The sequence below is a fragment of the Delphinapterus leucas genome, chromosome 1, assembly GCF_059928025.1.
Source record: "Delphinapterus leucas isolate spDelLeu-1000000601 "Yukka" chromosome 1, BTC_Dleu_Yukka2, whole genome shotgun sequence".
NCBI lineage: Eukaryota > Metazoa > Chordata > Mammalia > Artiodactyla > Monodontidae > Delphinapterus > Delphinapterus leucas.
In genome coordinates this window covers 122341-146147 of record NC_143129.1, presented here as the reverse complement: position 1 = coordinate 146147, position 23807 = coordinate 122341, and positions in this window count along the sequence as shown.

The following is a 23807-nucleotide window of genomic DNA, read 5'->3' as shown; positions in this document are numbered from 1 at the left end:
TAATGTCCCTAAACTGTAGGATCATAAGTGGAAATGCCGTAGGCTCCGTTGCTTTGTTTTTTAGGTGTTCCGGAAAACACCATACACTTCTCCAGAGTGGCTGTTTGCAATTTACATCACGCCCATCAGCATAACAAGGCTCCCTGTTCTCCATTGCCTGTGCTGCCTTTCTGGACTTTACACTTTTTTCATATGGCCCTTATGCCCGGGGAGCAATGAGACTTCTTTGTAGTGCAGATTTCTTTAACATGCTTGCTTGGTTGGCCAAAAAGGGCGTATGCGTTTTTTCCTGAATATATTCAGGAAAAAACGCATACGCCCTTTTTGGCCAAGAGCATCATTGTTGACGTTCTGCCTCTTTTCCTATGCTTTAAATGCAATTCCCGTCTACCCCCTGAAATCGTTTTCCTGCAAATCTGTCCCGCTTACAAGTCGTCTTTGCAGACCTCCTTCAATATATTTTTGGACGATAGCTGTCATTTATTACTCTGCAGGTTTGTGAGTTACAGTGCCCCTGAGTTCCTTTCTTCAACTCGCTATCTTGTGAGCTGGCTGCAAACCCGCACGATTCTCAGGCCCTAATCTGTTTCAGGCACGGCATGTTGAGCCTTTGGTTAATTCCTCTTCCTGGTGCGAAATGAGCATTAAATTTGCCCGTGCAGACACCTACAGCTAGTCTCTCATTGGTTCTCCCTATTCCTGTTCATCTTGCGCAGAAATTGCAAACTGTGCCCAACAGGAGGTTAAAGGCACCTACTCTCCAAGTGGTGAGAGTGTTAGTAAAGGGTCTGGAATGGTGAACCCAAGTAAAAGGGGACGAAAACTGAGATGCATTTGAAAACGTTTGTCGGTCACACGGTGCACCATACTGTGGGTTTCCCATGCATGTTTTAGCTGAAGGAAGAATCCCTTAAACTTGGAGAGTTGGGACCCATGGAATGGGTACCATGCTGTATGACTTCAAAGGGTCTGCATTTGCTCATCGAACCTCACCAATGCTATCAGCCCGAAGTGCCCAACCTTATGTCTCACTCAGCTCTGGGTGTAGATGTGGTAAATCCAGGTTGCATCACAAGCCCTGAGTGAATTATTTAAGAATTGATCTCTATTTCACTGTCCTTGGGTTTTGTTTGTGTAATTCATTTTGATAATGGGATTTATCGGATTTCCTCTGCTGCATTCATGCCGCTGTACACACGCTTCATTCTCTTACGGAGACATATAAATCCATGGGTTTGAAGATTCTTACTACTCAGGTGTATTCCTAGGCGTTGAATATGGGGTGTTTAGTCCATTTCGTTGAGCAAGGGGTAGGTCTTGACTATTACATATTTGGCTTATGGAAAGGTATCTGTGCTAATTTCTATCTCTGGTTTTATGCAGCACCCCAACTCACCTTTCCCCTTAAGCAAGCATATGTTTGTTTTCTAAATTTGAGACCCTGTCCTGTTTTGTAATTCAGTTCATGTGTAGCCAAGTTTACATTCCGTGTAGTAGTGATATCTTATGATGTTTCATTTTCTGTGTGACTTATTTCACTTAGAATCATCGTACCTGAATCCACTCATTATGCCGCGACGGGCCTGATGACATAGATTTCATTGCTGAGTGATATTCCATTGTACGTATGTACCACAACTTCTTTATCCATTTTTCACTTTCTGGGATATTTAACTTGTACAGTAGACGAGGTTCTTGTAAACAGAGCCGTCTGAAACTTTTGGGTGGCTGTGTGTTTTTGATTTCAATTTCCCTAAGCTATAGGACCATAAGTGGAAGTGCCGTAGGCTCCGTAGCTTTGTTTTTTCGGTGTTCCGGGAAACACCATACACTTCTCCAGAGTGGCTGTTGGCAATTTACATCCCGCCCATCAGCATAACAAGGCTCCCTGTTCTCCATGGCCTGTGCTGCCTTTCTGGATTTTACACTTTTTTCAGATGGCCCTTTTGACCGGGGGGCAGTGAGACTTCATTGTAGTGCAGATTTCTTTAACATGCTTGCTTGGTTGGCCAAAAAGGGCGTATGCGTTTTTTCCTGAATATATTCAGGAAAAAACGCATACGCCCTTTTTGGCCAAGAGCATCATTGTTGACGTTCTGCCTCTTTTCCTATGCTTTAAATGCAATTCCCGTCTACCCCCTGAAATCGTTTTCCTGCAAATCTGTCCCGATTACAAGTCGTCTTCGCAGCCTTCCTTCAATATATTTTTGGACGATAGCTGTCATTTATAACTCTGCAGGTTTGTGAGTTACAGTGCCCCTGAGCTCCTTTCTTCAACTCGCTATCTTGTGAGCTGGCGGCAAACCCACAGGATCGCTTCAGGCCCTAATCTGGTTCCGGCATGGCATGCTGAGCCTTTGGTTAATTCCTCTTCCTGGTGGGAAATGAGCGTTAAATTTGCCCGTGCAGACACCTAGAGCTAGTCTCTCATTCGTTCTCCCTATTCCTTTTCATCTTGCGCAGAAATTGCAAACTGTGCCCAACAGGAGGTTAAAGGCACCGACTCTCCAAGTGGGGAGAGTGTTCGTAAAGGGTCTGGAATGGTGAACCCGAGTAAAAGGGGACGAAAACTGAGATGCATTTGAAAACGTTTGCCAGTCACACGGTGCACCATACTGTGGGTTTCCCATGCATGTTTTAGCTGAAGGAAGAATCCCTTAAACTTGGAGAGTTGGGACCCATGGAATGGGTACCATGCTGTATGACTTCAAAGGGTCTGCATTTGCTCATCGAACCTCACCAATGCTATCAGCCCGAAGTGCCCAACCTTATGTCTCACTCAGCTCTGGGTGTAGATGTGGTAAATCCAGGTTGCATCACAAGCCCTGAATGAATTATTTAAGAATTGCTCTCTATTTCACTGTCCTTGGGTTTTGTTTGTGTAATTCATTTTGATAATGGGATTTATCGGATTTTCTCTGCTGCATTCATGCCGCTGTACACACGCTTCATTCTCTTACGGAGACATATAAATCCATGGGTTTGAAGATTCTTACTAGTCAGGTGTATTCCTAGGCGTTGAATATGGGGTGTTTAGTCCATTTCGTTGAGCAAGGGGTAGGTCTTGACTATTACATATTTGGCTTATGGAAAGGTATCTGTGCTAATTTCTATCTCTGGTTTTATACAGCACCCCAACTCACCTTTCCCCTTAAGCAAGCATAAGTTGGTTTTCTAAATTTGAGACCCTGTTCTGTTTTGCAATTCAGTTCATGTGTAGCCAAGTTTACATTCCGTGTATTAGTGATATCTTATGATGTTTCATTTTCTGTGTGACTTATTTCACTTAGAATCATCGTACCTGAATCCACTCATTATGCCGCGATGGGCCTGATGACATAGATTTCATTGCTGAGTGATATTCCATTGTACGTACGTACCACAACTTCTTTATCCATTTTTCACATTCTGGGATATTTAACTTGTACCGTAGACGAGGTTCTTGTAAACAGAGCCGTCCGACACTTTGGGGTGGCTGTGTGTTTTTGATTTTAATTTCCCTAAGCTATAGGACCATAAGTGGAAGTGCCGTAGGCTCCGTAGCTTTGTTTTTTCGGTGTTCCGGGAAACACCATACACTTCTCCAGAGTGGCTGTTGGCAATTTATATCCCGCCCATCAGCATAACAAGGCTCCCTGTTCTCTATGGCCTGTGCTGCCTTTCTGGATTTTACACATTTTTCAGATGGCCCTTTTGACCGGGGGGCAGTGAGACTTCATTGTAGTGCAGATTTCTTTAACATGCTTGCTTGGTTGGCCAAAAAGTGCGTATGCGTTTATTCCTGAATATATTCAGGAAAAAAACGCATACGCCCTTTTTGGGCAAGAGCATCATTGTTGACGTTCTGCCTCTTTTCCTATGCTTTAAATGCAGTTCCCGTCTACCCCCTGAAATCGTTTTCCTGCAAATCTGTCCCACTTACAAGTCGTCTTTGCAGACCTCCTTCAATATATTTTTGGACGATAGCTGTCATTTATAACTCTGCAGGTTTGTGAGTTACAGTGCCCCTGAGCTCCTTTCTTCAACTCGCTATCTTGTGAGCTGGCTGCAAACCCGCATGATTGTCAGGCCCTAATCTGTTTCAGGCATGGCATGTTGAGCCTTTGGTTAATTCCTCTTCCTGGTGCGAAATGAGCATTAAATTTGCCCGTGCAGACACCTACAGCTAGTCTCTCATTGGTTCTCCATATTCCTGTTCATCTTGCGCAGAAATTGCAAACTGTGCCAAACAGGAGGTTAAAAGTACAGACTCTCCAAGGGGGAGAGTGTTATTAAAGGGTCTGGAATGGTGTACCCAAGTAAAACGAGACGAAAACTGAGATGCATTTGAAAACGTTTCCCCGTCACATGGTGCACCATAATGTGGGTTTCCCATGCATATTTTAGCTGAAGGAAGAATCCCTTAAACCTGGCAGTTGGGACCCATGGAATGGCTACCATGCAGTATGACTTCAAAGGGTCTGCATTTGCTTATCGAACCTCACCAATGCTATCAGCCCAAAGTGTCTAACCTTATGTCTCACTCAGCTCTGGGTGTATATGTGGTAAATCCAGGTTGCATCACAAGCCCTGAATGAATTATTTAAGAATTGCTCTCTATTTCACTGTCCTTGGGTTTTGTTTTTGTAATTCATTTTGACAATGGGATTTATCGGATTTTCTCTGCTGCATTCATGCCGCTGTACACACGCTTCATTCTCTTACGGAGGCATATGAATCCATGGGTTTGAAGATTCTTATTAGTCAGGTGTATTCCTAGGTGTTGAATATGTGGTGTTTAGTCCATTTCGTTGAGCAAGTGGTGGGTCTTGACTATGACATATTTGGCTTATGGAAAGTTATCTGTGCTAATTTCTATCTCTGGTTTTATGCAGCACGCCAACTCACCTTTCCCCTTAAGCAAGCATAAGTTGGTTTTCTAAATTTGAGACCCTGTTCTGTTTTGTAATTCAGTTCATGTGTAGCAAAGTTTGCATTCCATGTATTAGTGATATCTTATGATGTTTCATTTTTTGTGTGACTTATTTCCCTTAGAATCATTGTACCTGAATCCACTCATTATGCCGCGACGGGTCTGATGACATAGCTTTCATTGCTGAGTGATATTCCATTGTACGTACGTACCACAACTTCTTTATCCATTTTTCACATTCTGGGATATTTAACTTGTACCGTAGAAGAGGTTTTTGTAAACAGAGCCGTCTGACACTTTGGGGTGGCTGTGTGTTTTTGATTTTAATTTCCCTAAGCTATAGGACCATAAGTGGAAGTGCCGTAGGCTCCGTTGCTTTGTTTTTCAGGGGTTCCAGGAAACACCATACACTTCTCCAGAGTGGCTGTTGGCAATTAACATCCCGACCATCATCATAACAAGGCTCTCTGTTCTCCTTGCCCTGTCCTGTCTTTGTGGATTTTACACTTGTTTCAGATGTCCCTTTTGACCTGGGGGCAGTGAGACTTCATTGTAGTGCAGATTTCTTTAACATGCTTTCTTGGTTGGCCAAAAAGCGCATATGCTTTTTTTCCTGAATAAATTCAGGAAAAAACGCATACACCATTTTTGGCCAAGAGCATCATTGTCGACGTTCTGCCTCTTTTCCTATGCTTTAAATGCAATTCCCGTGTACCCCCTGAAATCGATTTCCTGCAATTCTGCCCTGCTTGCAAGTCGTATTCGCAGCCTTCCTTCAATATATTTTTGGACGATAGCTGTCATTTATAACTCTGCATGTTTGTGAGTTACAGTGCCCCTGAGCTCCATTCTTCAACTCGCAACTTGTGAGCTGGGCGCAAACCCGCAGGATTGCTTCAGGCCCTAATCTGGTTCCGGCACGGCATGCTGGTCGTTTGGTTAATTCCTCTTCCTGGTGGGAAATGAGCATTAAATTTGCCCGTGCAGACACTTACTGCTAGTCTCTCATTGGTTCTCCCTATTCCTGTTCATCTTGCGCAGAAATTGCAAACTGTGCCAAACAGGAGGTTAAAGGCACTGACTCTCCAAGTGGGGAGAGTGTTAGTAAAGGTTCTGGAATGGTGAACCCGAGTAAAAGGGGACGAAAACTGAGATGCATTAGAAAACCTTTCCTGGTCACACGGTGCACCATACTGTGGGTTTCCCATGCATGTTTTAGCTGAAGAAAGAATCCCTTAAACCTGGAGAGTTGGGACCCATGGAATGGGTACCATGCAGTATGACTTCAAAGGGTCTGCATTTGCTCATTGAACCTCAACAATGCTATCAGCCCGAAGTGCCCAACCTTATGTCTCACTCAGCTCTGGGTGTAGATGTGGTAAATCCAGCTTGCATCACAAGCCCTGAATGAATTATTTAAGAATTACTCTCTATTTCACTCTCATTGTGTTTTGTTTTTGTAATTTATTTTGATAATGGGATTTATCGCATTTTCACTGCTCCGTTCATGCCGCTGTACTCACGCTTGATTCTCTTCCGGAGACATATAAATCCATGAGTTTGAAGATTCTTACTAGTCAGGTGTATTCGTAGGTGTTGAATATGGCGTGTTGAGCCCATTTTGTTGACCAGGGAGTAGGTTTTTTCTATTACATATTTGGCTTATGGAACGGTATCTGTGCTAATTTCAATCTCTGGTTTTATGCAGCTCCCCAACTCTCCTTTTTCCTTAAGCAAACATAAGTTGGTCTTCTAAATTTGAGACCCCATTCTGTTTTGTAATTCAGGTCATTTGTAGCCACGTTTACATTCCATGTATTAGTAATATTGTTTGTCTTTTTCTTTTTGAATTATGTGACTTTGAATGATCATATGTAACTACTCTGGGGTTGTTACAACTGGCTATATTTCACTGATTTTCAGGCTGAGTAATATTCCACTCTACATAAGTGCCACACCTCTATCCATTTTTTCCCTCCAGAGACATATAAATTATATCCTAGTCGAGGATCTTTGAAACAGAGAGGCGGTAAACATTGGGGTGTCTGTGTCCTCTCCATTTTTGTCTTTCCCAAGATATACGTCCATGAGTGCAAGTGCCCTGTGCTCTGTAGCTCATTTTTTAGATGCTTTAGTAAACACAATACACTTCTCAAGAGTGACCATTGGCAATATACATTTCCACTATAAGCCTCACAGGGCTCCATTTTCTCCTTGCCCTGTCCTGCATTTCTGGTGTTTACACTTTATGAGGAAGGCTCTTCTGACTGATGCGAAGTGATATGTTTTGTAGTATTGATTTCCAGTGCGCACCTGTTTGGTTGGCTAAAAAAGTGTATGCCCTTTTCTTGAATATATACAGAAAAAGACGCATACACCCTTTTTGGCCAACTGCAATGTTGGCAATGTTCAGCCCCTTTTCTTGTGCTTAATGGCGAGTCCTTTCTACCTCTTCCAATCCCTTTCCTGCCATTCTCCGTTGCTTACAAGTCCTTTTCTCTGACTTTCCTCAAGACATTTTTCAGTGAGAGATATTTTCAACTCTGCAGTTTCGTGAATTTTAGCGGCCCTGAGTTCCATTTTTCAACTTGTGTTTATGGGAACTGGCCACAAAGCAGCGGGATTTCCTCAAGCCCTATTCTGTTTCCATGGGCAACCCTAGCTTTTAGTCAATTCGTCTTCCTGATTGGAAATTAGAGTGACATGTGCCTGTCCGAACACCTAGGACTTGTCTCTCATTGTTCCTCCACCTTCTGCTTCATCCTCTGGACAAATTCCAAACTGTATGCAACAGGATGTTGACAGTGCTGACATCTCCAAGTGGGGAGACTGTTCGTAAAGACGCTGGAGGGGTGAACCCGAGCACCAGGAGATGAGGAGATGAGATGCCTTTTCCAAACTCTTCCCGATCAGACGGTATACCATCTTCTGGGTGTGACAGGCATATTTTAGCTGTAGGAAGTGTCCCATTCATGTGAGGAGAACACCAGGGCTTTTTCAAAATCACTGTCTCTCCACAACCCAAACTGGGGAATTGTTTAAGCTACGGCTACACATAGGTTCATTAAGGGCCTTGGGAAGTAGGCAGAGTCCAAACTTTAGATGATTGAAGTCTTCAGGGTCAGAAGCACTCACCACCGGCTTCCGTTAGGTTCCATTTTAACTGTCATTAATAGATGATGTCAATAAAAATATCTATTCTTTTTTCAGATTATTTCCCCTTATAGGTTATTGCAAAATATTGAGTGTAGTTCCCTGTGCTGTACAGTAGTTCCTTGTTGATGATCGATTTTATACATAGCAGTGTGTATGTGTTAATCCCAAACTGTTAATTTATCCCTCCTCCCACCTTTCCCCTTTGGTAATAATAAATTATAAGATTTTATACTTCTCAGAAATGGGGGAGCTGAAAGAGAGGTATCATTTTCAATGGAAAAGCATTTAAAACAAGATTGAAGCTTTAACCAAGATTATTAGATGTACATCCTTGGAAAGAAATCACTTCGTTTCTCTAGTATTGACCTGACAAATAAGACAAACCTTTCACTGAACTTGCTTATAATAAAGTGATGGAAATATCAAATGGAAGTGTTAGAAACATCTTATTTTACCCGAGCCTTATACACTGTTCTATGTTAATTACAGTTTGGCTCACACATCTGTTCATTGAAGTTACAATGTTCTCAATTTCTGTTACTGATCCTCCAGAGTGGACCCCAACAAGTGTCCCCCTGCCCAGTGTCATTGGAGCCAACAGATCGAGACTGAGTTTGGTTCAGAAGCAAAGGAAACTTTATATTTTGATCAGAGAATGCAGAGGTGAGAGCATGTGCTACCCCGTGGGCTGTGGGCTGGGCTGCTGTGTAGAGATCCTGTCAGAGTCAGTGGGAGGGAGGGGGCGGATCTCTCGAGGGCCCGGTTGGCTGCAGCTCAGGCTCTATATCGCGGAGTCTGCACTGTGCTCCAGGAGCTGAAGTGTCGACCCAGCCATTCTGCACTAGGAAATCTGGTCTGAAGTGCCGGCTGTTGAACCTCTGTATGCGGGACCCTAGGAGCACGTGAAATTAGACAAAGCACAAAGGATAAAAAAGGTTAGACTTTATTTTATTGCCCAGATTCTATTTTTATCTCCCAGGGATTTTTAAGGGGCTTTGCCTGGGACAAACCCCTCTTCTGCATTTTGTCCCCTTCCTCATTCTTAGAGTGCTGAGGGTGCAGACCCTTCATCTGTAACTGCTGAGTGCTGAGTTAGGAGCCCTCATACCCGTGGGAGAGGGTCTGAACTTCTCCCCAGCAGCCTCCAGGTGACGTTGTTGTCCGCAGGCCTCCTGCCTCCCTGCTCGTCCGCCTGAGCACAAGTATTGGTAGTGTTATAGATTCTAATGACCTTTAAGGGTCCAGGAAGGAGATGTGCAGTGACGCTGTGAGGTCCAGTTTCACCCCGCCGCACATTTGTTCAGCCACCTTAGGCTGACCGTTTCTGCCAGCCTAGATGCTCTGACCAGTAGTCTGTGCTTTCTTCAGTTAGGCCCCTGAATTAACGTAAAAACAGCACCAGGTGTCAGCACCCTGACTGCTCAACTCCCAGACAGTCCAGGGTCAGTGGTGATGAAGGACCATGATGGCCACTGAGTCAACAGCCTTTTGAAGTAAACAGGAGTCCAGCCGGTCTTATTGGCCAACATTATCACAGTGTCTGTAGGCTTTTCTATGGTGACAGCGTGATATACGGTTCCCCCGCCAGGATTATTAGGTCCGCTCTGGGGGCAGTAAGTCCTGCAAGCAGTAGTCTACTCTTTTGGGACACACTCTTGTTGTTTTATGAGAGAAACTCCAGGTCAAGTGATGGTCACTTGAGTCGTCATGGTGCCCCGTTGCCCCCGGTTATCTCTCTGGAGTTTGGAGTTGGAAGGCCTCCTCACTCGAGGTCAGTGTGCCCACAGAGCAAACCCTGCAACTTCAGGGCATCATTGGGTGTTAGGAACACCACTTGGGGTCCTTTTCCCTTAGGAGGGAGGTGGCCTTTTGGGCTGCTGATTTCCAGGATTTTAGATACCGCCAGTATCTTGGCCAGATGTGGCAGTGGGCCAAGCCCCTTGGTGACCGTAGTTTATCCTACCTGGATGGCATTCTTGCATTGTTCCATTTCAAGTGGTCCCAGTTTTTGCACTAATACTCCAATGGCGATTCACCGTTCACCAGGAATGTAAAGGTCAAAGGGTTTAGCTAAATTAGGGAGTTCCAGGGCAAGGGTCTGAATTGACTGCTCTTTCCATTCTTGAAAGGCCACTTCTGGATTCTATTCAAAAGGATCATCATCTTTTCCTTTCAGTGTTTCATATAGAGGCCCAGCTAGTAGACTGTAGTTAGGGATCCAGAAGCAGCAAACCGTGGCCTCCCCAGGAACCCCTAAGCTGTCTTCTAGTTTTAGATATGGGTAAGGCTGTAAATTGTTTCTTCCCTTTCCTGGGATGGGCTTCTCCGACCTTCTGTGAGAATGAAGCCCAGGCAGGTCACCGTAGTCTGTGATATTTGAGCTTTTTCTTGGACAACTTGTATCCTTTATTGGCTTGGTAGTTCAGAGGTCTCCTTAGTAGGGCTGGTGTTCAGAATGTCGTCTGCATATTGAAGGAGTGTTTCTTTTTCCAGTGGTAGGACTTTTAGGTCTTTAGCTGAGCTTTCTCCAAAGATGGTGTGGGAATTTTTGAACCCTTGGGGCAAGACGGCCCAGAAGTATTGTTTTAGTTGTATGTTGAGACCTGCCACTCACAAGCCAAAATTTCTTGTGACTCTGACACTAATGGAATACAAAAGAAGGCATCATTGAAGACTAATACAGAATACCATGTCCTGGTGGTTGGTAGAATGACCAGCAGGGTGTAGGATTTAGGAACTACTGGAGGTCTATCCTCGGTGGCTTCACTGACTGTCCTGACATCTTTTACCAGGATTCCAGCAGCCCATGGGGCTCTCGATATCAGGCCAATCCCAGGATATGGAGATCACCTGAGCAGGGACCCTACCCCCCACTCCAGACCACGGGGCTCTCGTGGTCAGGCCCCTCTCAGGATACAGAGCTACCCTTGCAGTTACCGTGGTAGGGCTGGGCACACAGGAACCGTGCACATCGCCCTCATTGCAGAGCACTCCCAGCTCACCTGTCACTCAGATCTGACACAGAGCACCTCAGAGCAGGACTTGAACTAACAAACAGCAGCTCTGACAGGTCTGTGACCCTGGGCATCACTCTGTGTGGCCTCCCTCCACCTGGTCTTCCAGAGACTTCCACTGCACCCGGGGAACCAGGCCTCTGTCTCCACCCACCACACACCCCTCCTCTCCCTGACTCCTGGGTTCCTCTCATTAGGAGAGGGTTTTCTTGAAGTTGTCTCCCACTCATGGGCCAGATAATATAATTAGAAAACAAGCCAGAGCTGCAGTCCCTTGTCTATCCTGACTCTCAGGAGCCCACACCTGTTCCTTGGACCTGGCCGATTCAGCAAGTTCCAGTTTCTGCAACTGTGAGCCCCTGAGGGGTGATTATTGGCTGGCCTGGGAAGCCTGACCGTGCCGGCCAGTCCTCCCCAGGTGTGCCTGGGTTGAGATCAATATAAACACCGCTCCAGGCAGCAAGAGCCCCTGCAGCTGTGCCTGACGCCATTTTCTCTGCCCAGTCAGCAGTCTCGGGGCTGGGCTGGTGGGAGGGAGTGAGAGGCCACGGCTTTGTGGGTGGCCCAGTGTGAGTGGGGCTCTGCTGGACTTTCTGCAGCAGTTGCCAAGATGCCACCTGCTAAAGAAGAGGATGTGTCACCCATACCTGCTGCTGGAATTTCTCCCTGGGCAGAGGTGAGGAAGGAAGAAATCAGTGGGGGCCGGGACAGCAGGGGTATCTCAGGCAGGGAAATGGAAAGCTTCCAGAAGAGTACCCAGGGCCAGGACCATCCTGGCTGGCCTGCAGGCACCAAGTCGGCTGGCATGCTGTCGCTCATGTGGCTCCATGGCCCTTCCTCTAGGCTTTCAAATCCTTGTACATATTCAGGTGTTTTACCTGTGAAAGGTGGGAACATTTCTGCAGCAGCTGGCCTGGGGCTCGGCCCACGTTTACTCACAGATGCCTCGGCACGGTCCCCCAACTTTGCAATGAGGATGCTTGTTGCGTGTGGCCTGCTGGCTGAATGGGAGATGATTCCCCACCACTGACCAACTTCAGAATTGTTTACAACTGGAGCAAGGGCCCTGATACGGTTTTCCTCTGTGTAACTTGTGGGTTCTGTATTTTTTTTCTTTTTTTCATTTTTGGTTCAAGGTAGATTTTATTCCTCTTTTTTGTATTTACAGATATAAGCATGGAAATAATTTATTCATATAAATACATGTATGTGAAGGGAAGAATATTTTTTCTGTTTTACTTTTTTTAATTTTGAATTTTATTTTAATTTTTTATACAGCAGGTTCTTTTTGGTTATCTATTTTATACATATAAATGTATACATGCCAATCCCAATCTCTCAACTCCTCCCACCACCACCCCCTAACAGCTTTCCCCCCTTGGTGTCCATACGTTTGTTGTCTACATCTGTTGCTCTATTTCTGCCTTGCAAAACGGTTCATCTGTACAATTTTTCTAGGTTCCACATATATGCATTAATATACAAGATTTGTTTTTCCATTTCTGACTTACTTCACTCTGTATGACAGTCTCTAGATCCATCAACGTCTCTACAAATGACCCAATTTCATTCCTTTTTATGGCTTAGTAATATTCCATTTTATATATGTACCTCATCTTTATGCATTCGTCTGTCTGTGGGCATTTAGGTTGCTTCCATTACCTGGATATTGTAAATAGTGATGCAATGAACATTGCAGTGAATGTCTCTTTTTGATTTATGGTTTTGTCTGGGTATATGCCCAGTAGTGGGATTGCTGTATCATATGGTAATTCTATTCTTAGTTTTATAAGAAACTCCATAATGTTCTCCACAGTGACTGTATCAATTTACATTCCCAACAATAGTGGAAGAGGGTTCCTTATCTCCACACCCTTTCCAGCATTTGTTGTTTGTAGATTTTCTGATGATGCCCATTCTAACAGGTGTGAGGTGATACATCTTGGATGAGTCTATTTCATTGAGCAAAGAGTAGGTCTTGTCTATTACATATTTGTCTTATGGAACGGTATGTGTGCTCATTTCAATCTCTGGTTTTATACAGCACCCCAACTCAACTTTCCCCTTAAGCAAGCATAAGTTTTTATCTAAATGTGAGACTCTGTTCGGTTTTGTAATTCAGTTTATGTGTAGCCAAGTTTACACTCTCTCTATTAGTGATATCTTATGATAATTATCTTACTCTGTGTGACATATTTCTCTTAGAATCATCATACTTAAATCCACTCAATTTGCTGCTACAGTCCTGATGACATTGATTTCATTGCTGAGTGATATTCCGTTGTACGTAAGTAGCACAACTCCTTTATCCATTTTTTTCTTTCTGGGATATTTAATTTGTACTGGACTCGAGGTTCTTGTATACACAGCAGCCCTAAATTTTGTGTTGGCTGTGTCTTCTTGATTTTAATTTTCCAAAGCTATAGGGCCAAAAGTGGAAGTGCCCTAGGGTCTGTAGCTTTGTTTGTCAGATGTTCCAGGATACACCATAAACATCTCCAGAGTGTCTGTTGGCAATTTACATCCCACCCATCAGCATAACAAGGCTCCCTTTATTCCATGGCCTGTCCTGTGTTTCTGGTTTTTACACTTTTTTCAGATGGCCCTTTTGACGAATGGGAAATAAGACTTCATTGTAGTGCGGATTTCCATTGCTCGAGTGCTTGGTTGGCCAAAAAGGGCATATGCGTTTTTTCCTGAATATTTTCAGGAAAAAATGTATATGCACTTTTGTCCAAGTGCATCATTGTCGAAGATCTGCCGCATTTCACATGCTTTAAATGCAATTCCAATCTACCTCCTGAAATATGATTCCTGCAATTCTGCCTCGTTTTCAAGTCCTCTTTGCAGACTTACTTCAATATATTTTTGCCAATAGCTGTCATTTATACCTCTGCAGGTTTGTGAATTACAGTGCCCGTGATTTCCTTTCTTAACTCGTTTCCTTGAAAGCTGGCCACAGAACCGCAGGTTTGCTTCAGGCCATAATCAGGGTCCGGCACGGCACTCTGAGCCTTTGGTTAATTCCTCTTCCTGGTGGGAAATTAGAGTTAAATGTGCCCCTCCAGACACCTGCCTCACTCCCAGCCCCTTGGTGATGTGTGTCCTCTGGTTTGAGGCCACATGTGCTGGGTTCCTCACCTTTGGCTGATGTGGCCCCACTGGTGTGAGGACACTCCTGCTTGGTTCCCATCTCCTTGGTGATGTGGGCCCTCCGGTGAGAGTCTGATCCTGGTTGTGTTACTCACACTTCTGTGAGGTAGGCCCTCTTCTCTGAGGTCAGTCCTGCCTAGCTGGCACACCCCGCCTTGGTGACGTCGGCCATCTGGTGGGAGTTGGTGCCTGCTGGGAGTCTCCTCCCCTTGGTAATGAGGGCCCTCTGGCATCAGGCCCTAACTCCTGGGCTCCCAAAATTTTCTGATGTGCGCCCTGTGGTGCGAGTACATTCCTGCCAAGTTCACAACCCCATGGGAATGTGGGCCTTCTGCTCTGAGGTCCCAACGGTGGGTTGCTCAGTTTCATGATGAGGGCCCTCTGGTGTGAGTTCACTCCGGCCTGGATCCCATAGCCATGCTGCTCCTGGCCACCTGCTGGGACGTTACAACTGTGGGATTCCTCACCTTTTTTCTTCTATGGGCCCTCTTTTTTGAGACTCCTCCTGCCTGCCTCACTCCCAGCCCCTTGGTGATGTGTGTCCTCTGGTTTGAGGCCACGTGTGCTGGGTCCCTCACCTTTTGATGATGTGGCCCCAATGGTGTGAGGACACTCCTGCCTGGTTCCTATCCCCTTGATGATGTGGGCCCTCTGGTGAGAGTCTGATCCTGTTTGGGTTCCTCACCCTTCTGTGAGGTGGGTCCTCTGCTGTGAGGTCACTCCTGCCTGGTTGGCATACCCCGCCTGGGCAACATCGGCCCTCTTGTGGCAGTTGTAGCCTGCTGGGAGCTTCCTCCCCTCGGTGATGAGGGCCCTCTTGCGTCAGGCCCTAACTGCTGGGTACCCACATTTTCTGATACGTGCTAAGTGGTGCGAGGGCACTCCTGCGAGGTTCCCATCCCCATGGGGATGTGGGCCTTCTGCTCTGAGGTCCCAATGTCTGGGTTGCTCACAGTTTCATGATGTGGGCCCTCTGCTGTGAGTTCACTGCAGCCTGGATCGCATAGACTTGGTGCTCTGGGCCGCCTGCTGGGAGGTTCACACTGCAAGTTTCCTCAGCTTTTTTATCCTATGGTCCCTGTGTTGTGAGGCTCCTCCTGCCTGCCTCACTCCGAGCCCCTTGGAGATGTGGGTCCTCTGGTTTAGGCCACATGTGCTGGGTTCCTCACCTTTCTATGATGTGGCCACACTGGTGTGAAGACAGTCCTGCCTGTTTCTGATCCCATTGGTGATGTGGGCCTTCTGGTGAGAGTCTTATCCTGGCTGGGTTCCTCACCCTTCTGTGAGGTAGGCCCTCTGCTGTGAGGTCACTCCTGCCTTGCTGTCACACGTCCCCTTGGCGACATGGGCCCTCAGTTGGGAGTTGGTGCCTGCTTGGAGTCTCCTCCCCTTGGTAATGAGGGCCCTCTGGCGTCAGGCCCTAACTTCTGGGTTTCCAAAATTCTCTGATGTGTGCCCTGTGGTGCGAGTACACTTATGCCATGTTCCCAGCCACATGGGAATGTGGGCCTTCTGCTCTGAGGTCCCAACGGCTGGGTTGCTCACAGTTTCATGATGAGGGCACTCTGTTTTGAGTTCAGTCAGGTCTGGATCCCATAGCCTCGCTGCTCCTGGCCGCCTGCTAGGAGGTTCCAACTGCGGGATACCTCACCATTTTTATTCTATGGTCCCTATGTTTTGAGGCTCCTCCTGCCTGCCTCACTCCCAGCCCCTTGGTGATATGTGTCCTCTGGTTTGAAGCCACGTGTGCTGGGTCACTCACATTTCGGTGATGAGGCCCCACTGGTGTGAGGACACTCCAGCCTGGTTCCCATTCCCTTGGTGATGTGGGCCCTGTGGTGAGAGTCTGATCCTCTTTGGGTTCCTCACACTTTTGTGTGGTGGGCCCTCTGCTCTGAGGTCACTCCTGCCTGGCTGGCACATCCCGCATTGGCGATGGCGGCCCTCTGGTAGCAGTTGGAGCCTGCTGTGAGCCTCCTCTCCTCGGTGATGAGAGCCCTCTGGCGTCAGGCCCTAACTGCTGGGCTCCCCACATTTTCTGATGTGTGCCCACTGGTGTGATGCCACTCCTGCTTGGTTCCCTTCCCCATGGGGATGTGGGCCTTGTGCTCTGAGGTCACAACGGCTGGTTTCCTCACAGTTTCATGATGAGGGACCTCTGTTGTGAGTTCATCACTGCCTGGATCCCATAGCCCTGGTGCTCTGGGACGCCTGCTGGGATGTTCCAACTGCTGGATTCCTCACCTTTTTTATACAATGGGCCATGTGTTGTGAGGTTAATCCTGCCTGCCTCGCTCTGAGACCCATGGTGATGTGGGTCCTCTGGTTTGAGGCCACATTTCCTGGGTACCTCAACCTTTGATGATGTGGCCCCATGGGTGTGATGACACTCCTGTCTGGTTCACAGCCCCTTGCTGATGTGGGCACTCTGGTGAGAGTCTGATCCTGGCTGGGTTCCTTACCCTTCTGTGAGGTGGGCCCTCTGATGTGAGGTCACTCCTGCCTGGCTGGCTCACATCGCCTTGGCGATGTGGGCCCTCTGTTGGCCACGAAAGCATGCTGGGAGCCCCCTACCCTCTTTAATGAGGGCCCTGAAAAAACTCATATGCACTTTTTGACCAAGTGCATCATTGTCGAGAATCTGCCTCTTCTCCTATGCTTTCAGAGCACTTCCCGTCTACCTCCTGAAATCATATTACTGGAATTCTGCCCCACTTTCAAGTCCTCTTCGCAGCCTTACTTCAATATATTTTTGTTTGATACCTGCCATTTATAACTCTGCAGGTTTGTTAATTACAGTGTCCCTGAGCTCCTTTCTTCAACTAGCTTTCTTGTGAGCTGGCCGCAAAACCGCAGGATTGCTTCAGGCCCTAATCTGGTTTCCGCACAGCATGCTGAGCGTTTGGAAAATTCCTTTTTCTGGTGGGAAATGAGCGTTAAATTTGCCCGTGCAGACAACTACAGCTAGTCTCTCATTGGTTCTCCCTATTCCTGTTCATCTTGCGCAGATATTGCAAACTGTGCCCAACAGGAGGTTAAAGGCACTGACTCTCCAAGTGGGGAGAGAGTTAGTAAAGCGTCTGGAATGGTGAACCTGAGCACCAAGGGACGAACCCTGAGAGGCATTTAAAATTGCTTCCCAGTCACATGGTGGACCATACTCTGGGATTCAGGTGCATGATTTAGGTGAAGGAAGAATCCTGTAAACCTGGAAAGTTGGGACCCATGGAATGGGTACCATGCAGTATGACTTCAAAGGGTCTGCGTTTGCTCATCGAACCTTACCAATGCTATCAGCACGAAGTGTCCAACCTTATGTCTCACTCAGCTCTGGGTGTAGATGTGGTAAATCCAGGGTGCATTACAAGCCCTGAATGAATTATTTAAGAATTGCTCTCTATTTCAGTGTCATTGTGTTTTGTTTTTGTAATTCATTTTGATAATGGGATTTATCGGATTTTCTCTGCTGCATTCATGCAGTTGTACACACGCTTGATTCTCTTATGCAGACATATAAATCCATGGGTTTGAAGATTCTTACTAGTCAGGTGTATTCCTAGGCGTTGAATATGGGGTGTTTAGTCCATTTCGTTGAGCAAGGTGTAGGTTTTGACTATGACATATTTGGCTTATGGAAAGGTATCTGTGCTAATTTCTATCTCTGGTTTTATGCAGCACCCCAACTCACCTTTCCCCTTAAGCAAGCATAAGTTGGTTTTCTAAATTTGAGACCCTGTTCTGTTTTGTAATTCAGTTCATGTGTAGCCAAGTTTACATTCCGTGTATTAGTGATATCTTATGATGTTTCATTTTCTGTGTGACTTATTTCACTTAGAATCATCGTACCTGAATCCACTCATTATGCCGCGACGGGCCTGATGACCTAGATTTCATTGCTGAGTGATATTACATTGTACGTACATACCACAACTTCTTTATCCATTTTTAACGTTCTGGGATATTTAACTTGTTCCGCAGACGGTGTTCTTGTAAACAGAGCCGTCCGAAACTTTGGGGTGGCTGTGTGTTTTTGATTTTAATTCCGTAAGCTATAGGACCATAAGTGGAAGTGCCGTAGGCTCCGTTGCTTTGCTTTTTAGGTGTTTCAGGAAACACCATACACTTATCCAGAGTGGCTGTTGGCAATTTATATCCCGTCCATCAGCATAACAAGTCTCCCTGTTCTCCATGGCCTGTCCTGCCTTTCTGGATTTTACACTTTTTTCAGAAGGCCCTTTTGACCGGGGGGCAGTGAGACTTCATTGTAGTGCAGATTTCCTTTACACGCTTGCTTGGTTGGCCAAAAAGTGCGTATGCGTTATTTCCTGAATATATTCAGTTAAAAACGCATACGCCCTTTTTGGCCAAGTGCATCATTGTCGACGTTATGACTCTTTTCTATGCTTTAAATGCAATTCCAGTCTACCCCCTGAAATCATTTTCCAGCAATTCTGCCCCGCTGTCAAGTCCTCTTCGCAGCCTTCTTCAATGTATTTCTGGACGATAGTTGGCATTTATAACTCTGCAGGTTTGTGAATGACAGTGCCCCTGAGCTCCTTTCTTCAACTCGTTTCCTTGTGAGCTGGCCGCAAAACCGCAGGATTGCTTCAGGCCCTAATCTGGTTCCGGCCCGGCATGCTGAGCCTTTGGTTAATTCCACTTCCTGGAGGGAAATGAGCATAAATTTGCCCGTGCAGACACCTACAGCTAGTCTCTCATTGTTTCTCCCTATTCCTTTTCATCTTGCGCAGAAATTGCATACTGTGTCAAACAGGAGGTTAAAGGCACTGACTCTCCAAGCGGGGAGAGTGTTATTATACCGTCCGGAATGGTCAACCCGAGTATCAGGGGACGAAAACTTACATGCATTTAAAAATGTTGCGCAGTCACAGGGACCATACTCTGGGTTTCCCATGCATGTTTTAGCTAAAGGAAGAATCCCTTAAACCTGGAGAGTTGGGACCCATGGAATGGGTATCATGCAGTATGACTTCAAAGGGTCTGCATTTGCTCACCGAACCTCACCAATGCTATCAGCTCAAAGTGTCCAGCCTTATGTCTCACCCAGCTCTGTGTGTAGATATGGTAAATCCAGGTTGCATCACAAGTCCTGAATGAATTATTTAAGAATTGCTTTCTATTTCACTGTCATTGTGTTTTGTTTTTATAATTCATTTTGATAATGGGATTTATCGGATTTTCACTGCTGCGTTTATACCGCTGTACACACGCTTGATTGTCTTATGGAGACATATAAATCCATGGGTTTTAAGATTCTTACTAGTCAGGTATATTCCTAGGCGTTGAATTTGGGGTGTTGAGTCCATTTTATTGAGCAAGGAGTAGGTCTTGACTATTGCATATTTGACTTATGGAACGGTATCTGTGCTAATTTCAATCTCTGGTTTTATGTAGCACCCCAACTCACCTTTCGCCTTAAGCAAGCATTGGTTGGTTTGCTAAATTTGAGACCCTGTTCTGTTTTGTAATTCAGTTCATGTGTAGCCAAGTTTACATTCCGTGTATTAGTGGTATCTTATGATGTTTCTTTCTCTGTGTGACTAATTTCACTTAGAGTCTTCATACCTGAATCCACTCGTTATGCCGCGACGGGCCTGAAGACATAGATTTCATTGCTGTGTGATATTCCATTGTACGTTCGTAGCACAACTTCTTTATCCATTTTCCGCTTTCTGGGATATTTAACTTGTACCATAGATGAGTATATTGTAAACAGAGCCATTCGAAAATTTGGGGTGGCTGCGTCTTTTTTATTTTAATTTCCCTAAACTATAGGACCATAAGTGGAAGTGCCGTAGGCGCCGTTGCTTTTTTTTTTAGGTGTTTGAGGAAACACCATACACTTCTCCAGAGTGGCTGTTGGCAATTTACATCCCGCCCATCAGCATAAGAAGGCTTCCTGTTCTCCATGGTCTGTGCTGCCTTTCTGGATTTTACACTTTTTTCAGATGGCCCTTTTGACCATGGGGGAGATGAGACTTCATTGTAGTGCAGATTACTTTAACATGCTTGCTTGGTTGGCCAAAAAAGGGCGTATGCGTTTTTTCCTGAATATATTCAGGAAAAAACGCACACGCTCTTTTTGCCCAAGAGCATCATTGTCGACGTTCTGCCTCTTTTCCTATGCTTTAAATGCAATTCCAGTCTACCCCCTGAAATCGTTTTCCTGCAATTCTGCCCCGCTTTCAAGTATCTTCGCAGCCTAACTTCAATATATTTTTGGACGATAGCTGTCAATTATAACTCTGCAGGTTTGTGAATTATAGTGTCCCTGAGCTCCTTTCTTCAACTCGCTTTCTTGTGAGCTGGCCACAAACCCGGAGGATTGCTTCAGGCCCTAATCTGATTCCGGAACGGCATGCTGAGCCTTTGGTTAATTCCTCTTCCTGGTGGGAAATGAGCGTTAAATTTGCCCCTGCAGACACCTACAGCTAGTCTCTCATTCGTTCTCCCTATTCCTGTACATCTTGCGCAGAAATTGCAAACTGTGCCAAACAGGAGGTTAAAGGCACTGACTCTCCAAGTGGGGAGAGTGTTAGTAAAGGGTCTGGAATGGTGAACCCGTGTAAAAGGGGACGAAAACTGAGATTCATTTGAAAACGTTTTCCGGTCACACGGTGCACCATACTGTGGGTTTCCCATGCATGTTTTAGCTGAAGGAAGAATCCCTTAAACCTGGAGAGTTGGGACCCATGGAATGGGTACTATGCAGTATGACTACAAACGGTCTGCATTTGCTCATCGAACCTCATCCATGCTGTCAGCCCGAAGTGTCCAACCTTATGTCTCACTCAGCTCTGGGTGTAGATGAGGTAAATGCAGGTTGCATCACAAGCCCTGAATGAATTATTTAAGAATTGCTCTCTATTTCACTGTCATTTTTTTTGTTTTTGAAATTTATTTTGATAATGGGATTTAGCTGATTTTCACTGCTGCGTTTTTGTCACTGTACACACGCTTGATTCTCTTATGGAGACATATAAATCCATAGGTATTAAGACTCTTACTCATCCTGTATATTCCTAGGCACTGAATATGGGGTGTTGAGTCCATTTCGTTGACCAGGAAGTAGGTTTTTTCTATTACATATTTGGCTTATGGAACGGTATCTGTGCTAATTTCAATCTCTGGTTTTATGCAGCACCCCAACTCTCCTTGATCCTTAAGCAAGCATAAGTTGGTTTTCTAAATTTGAGACCCCGTTCTCTTTTGTAATTCAGTTCTTTTGTAGCCACGTTTACATTCCATGTATTAGTAATATCGTATGTCTTTGTCTTTTTGAATTATGTGACTTCAAATGATCATACGTAACTCCTCTGGGGTTGTTACAACTGGCCATGTTTCATTGATTTTCAGGCTGAGTAATATTCCACTCTACATAAGTGCCACACCTCTGTCCATTTTTTCCCTCCAGAGACATATAAATTATATCCTAATCGAGGATATATTAAACAGAGAGGCGGTAAACATTGGGGTGCCTGTGTCCTCTCGATTTTTCTTTTTCCCAAGATATACGTCCATGAGTGCAAGTGCCCTGTGCTCTGTAGCTCATTTTTTAGATGCTTTAGTAATCACAATACACTTTTCCAGAGTGACCGTTGGCAATATACATTTCCACTATAAGCCTCACAGGGCTCCCTTTTCTCCTTGCCCTGTCCTGCATTTCTGGTGTTTACACTTTATGAGGAAGGCTCTTCTGACTGATGCGAAGTGATATGTTTTGTAGTATTGATTTCCAGTGCCCACCTGTTTGGTTGGCTAAAAAAGTGTATGCCCTTTTCTTGAATATATACAGAAAAAGATGCATACACCCTTTTTGGCCAACTGCAATGTTGGCAATGTTCAGCCCCTTTTCTTGTGCTTAATGGCGAGTCCTTTCTACCTCATCCAATCCTTTTCCTGCCATTCTCCGTTGCTTACAAGTCCTTTTCTCTGACTTTCCTCAAGACATTTTTCAGTGATAGATATTTTCAACTCTGCAGTTTCGTGAATTTTAGTGTCCCTGAGTTCCATTTTTCAACTTGTGTTTATGGGAACTGGCCACAAAGCAGCGGGATTTCCTCAAGCCCTATTCTGTTTCCATGGGCAACCCTAGCCTTTGGTCAATTCGTCTTCCTGATTGGAAATTAGAGTGACATATGTCTGTCCGAAAACCTAGGACTTGTCTCTCATTGTTCCTCCTCCTTCTGCTTCATCCTTGGACAAATTCCAAACTGTGTGCAACAGGATGTTGACAGTGCTGACATCTCCAAGTGGGGAGACTGTTAGTAAAGACGCCGGAGTGGTGAACCCGAGCACCAGGAGATGAGGAGATGAGATGCCTTTTCCAAACTCTTCCCGATCAGACGATATACCATCCTCTGGGTGTGACAGGCATGTTTTAGCTGTAGGAAGTGTCCCGTTCATGTGAGGAGAACACCAGGGCTTTTTCAAAATCAGTGTCTCTCCGCTACCCAAACTGGGGAATTTTTTAAGCTACGGCTACACATATGTTCATTAAGGGCCTTGGGAAGTAGGCAGAGTCCAAACTTTAGATGATTGAAGTCTTCAGGGTCAGAAGCACTGACCACCGGCTTCCCTTAGGTTCCATTTTAACTGTCATTGATAGATGATGTCAATAAAAATATCTATTCTTTTTCAGATTATTTCCCCTTATAGGTTATTGCAAAATATTGAGTGTAGTTCCCTGTGCTATAGAGTAGTTCCTTGTTGACGATCTATTTTATACATAGCAGTGTGTATGTGTTAATCCCAAACTGTTAATTTATCCCTCCTCCCACCTTTCCACTTTGGTAATAATAAATTATAAGATTTTATACTTCTCAGAAATGGGGGAGCTGAATGAGAGGTATCATTTTCAATGGAAAAGCATTTAAACCAAGATTGAAGATTTAACCAAGATTATTAGATGTACATCCTTGGAAAGAAATCACTTCGCTTCTCTAATATTGACCTGACAAATAAGACAAACCTTTTCACTGAACTTGCTTATAATAAAGTGATGGAAATATCAAATGGAAGTGTTAGAAACATCTTATTTTACCCGAGCCTTATACACTGTTCTATGTTAATTACAGTTTGGCTCACACATCTGTTCATTGAAGTTACAACGTTCTCAATTTCTGTTACTGATCCTCCAGAGTGGACCCCAACAAGTGTCCCCACGCCCAGTGTCATTGGAGCCAAAAGATCGAGACTGAGTTTGGTTCAGAAGCAAAGGAAACTTTATATTTTGATCAGAGAATGGAGAGGTGAGAGCATGTGCTACCCCGTGGGCTGTGGGCTGGGCTGCTGTGTAGAGATCCTGTCAGATTCAGTGGGAGGGAGGGGGCAGAGCTCTCGAGGGCCCTGTTGGCTGCAGCTCAGGCTCTATATCGCGGAGTCTGCACTGGGCCCCAGGACCTGATGTGTCGACCCAGCCATTCTGTACTAGGAAATCTGGTCTGAAGTGCCGGGTGTGGAACCTCTGTATGCGGGACCCTAGGAGCACATGAAATTAGACAAAGCACAAAGGATAAAAAAGTTAGACTTTATTTTATTGCCCAGATTCT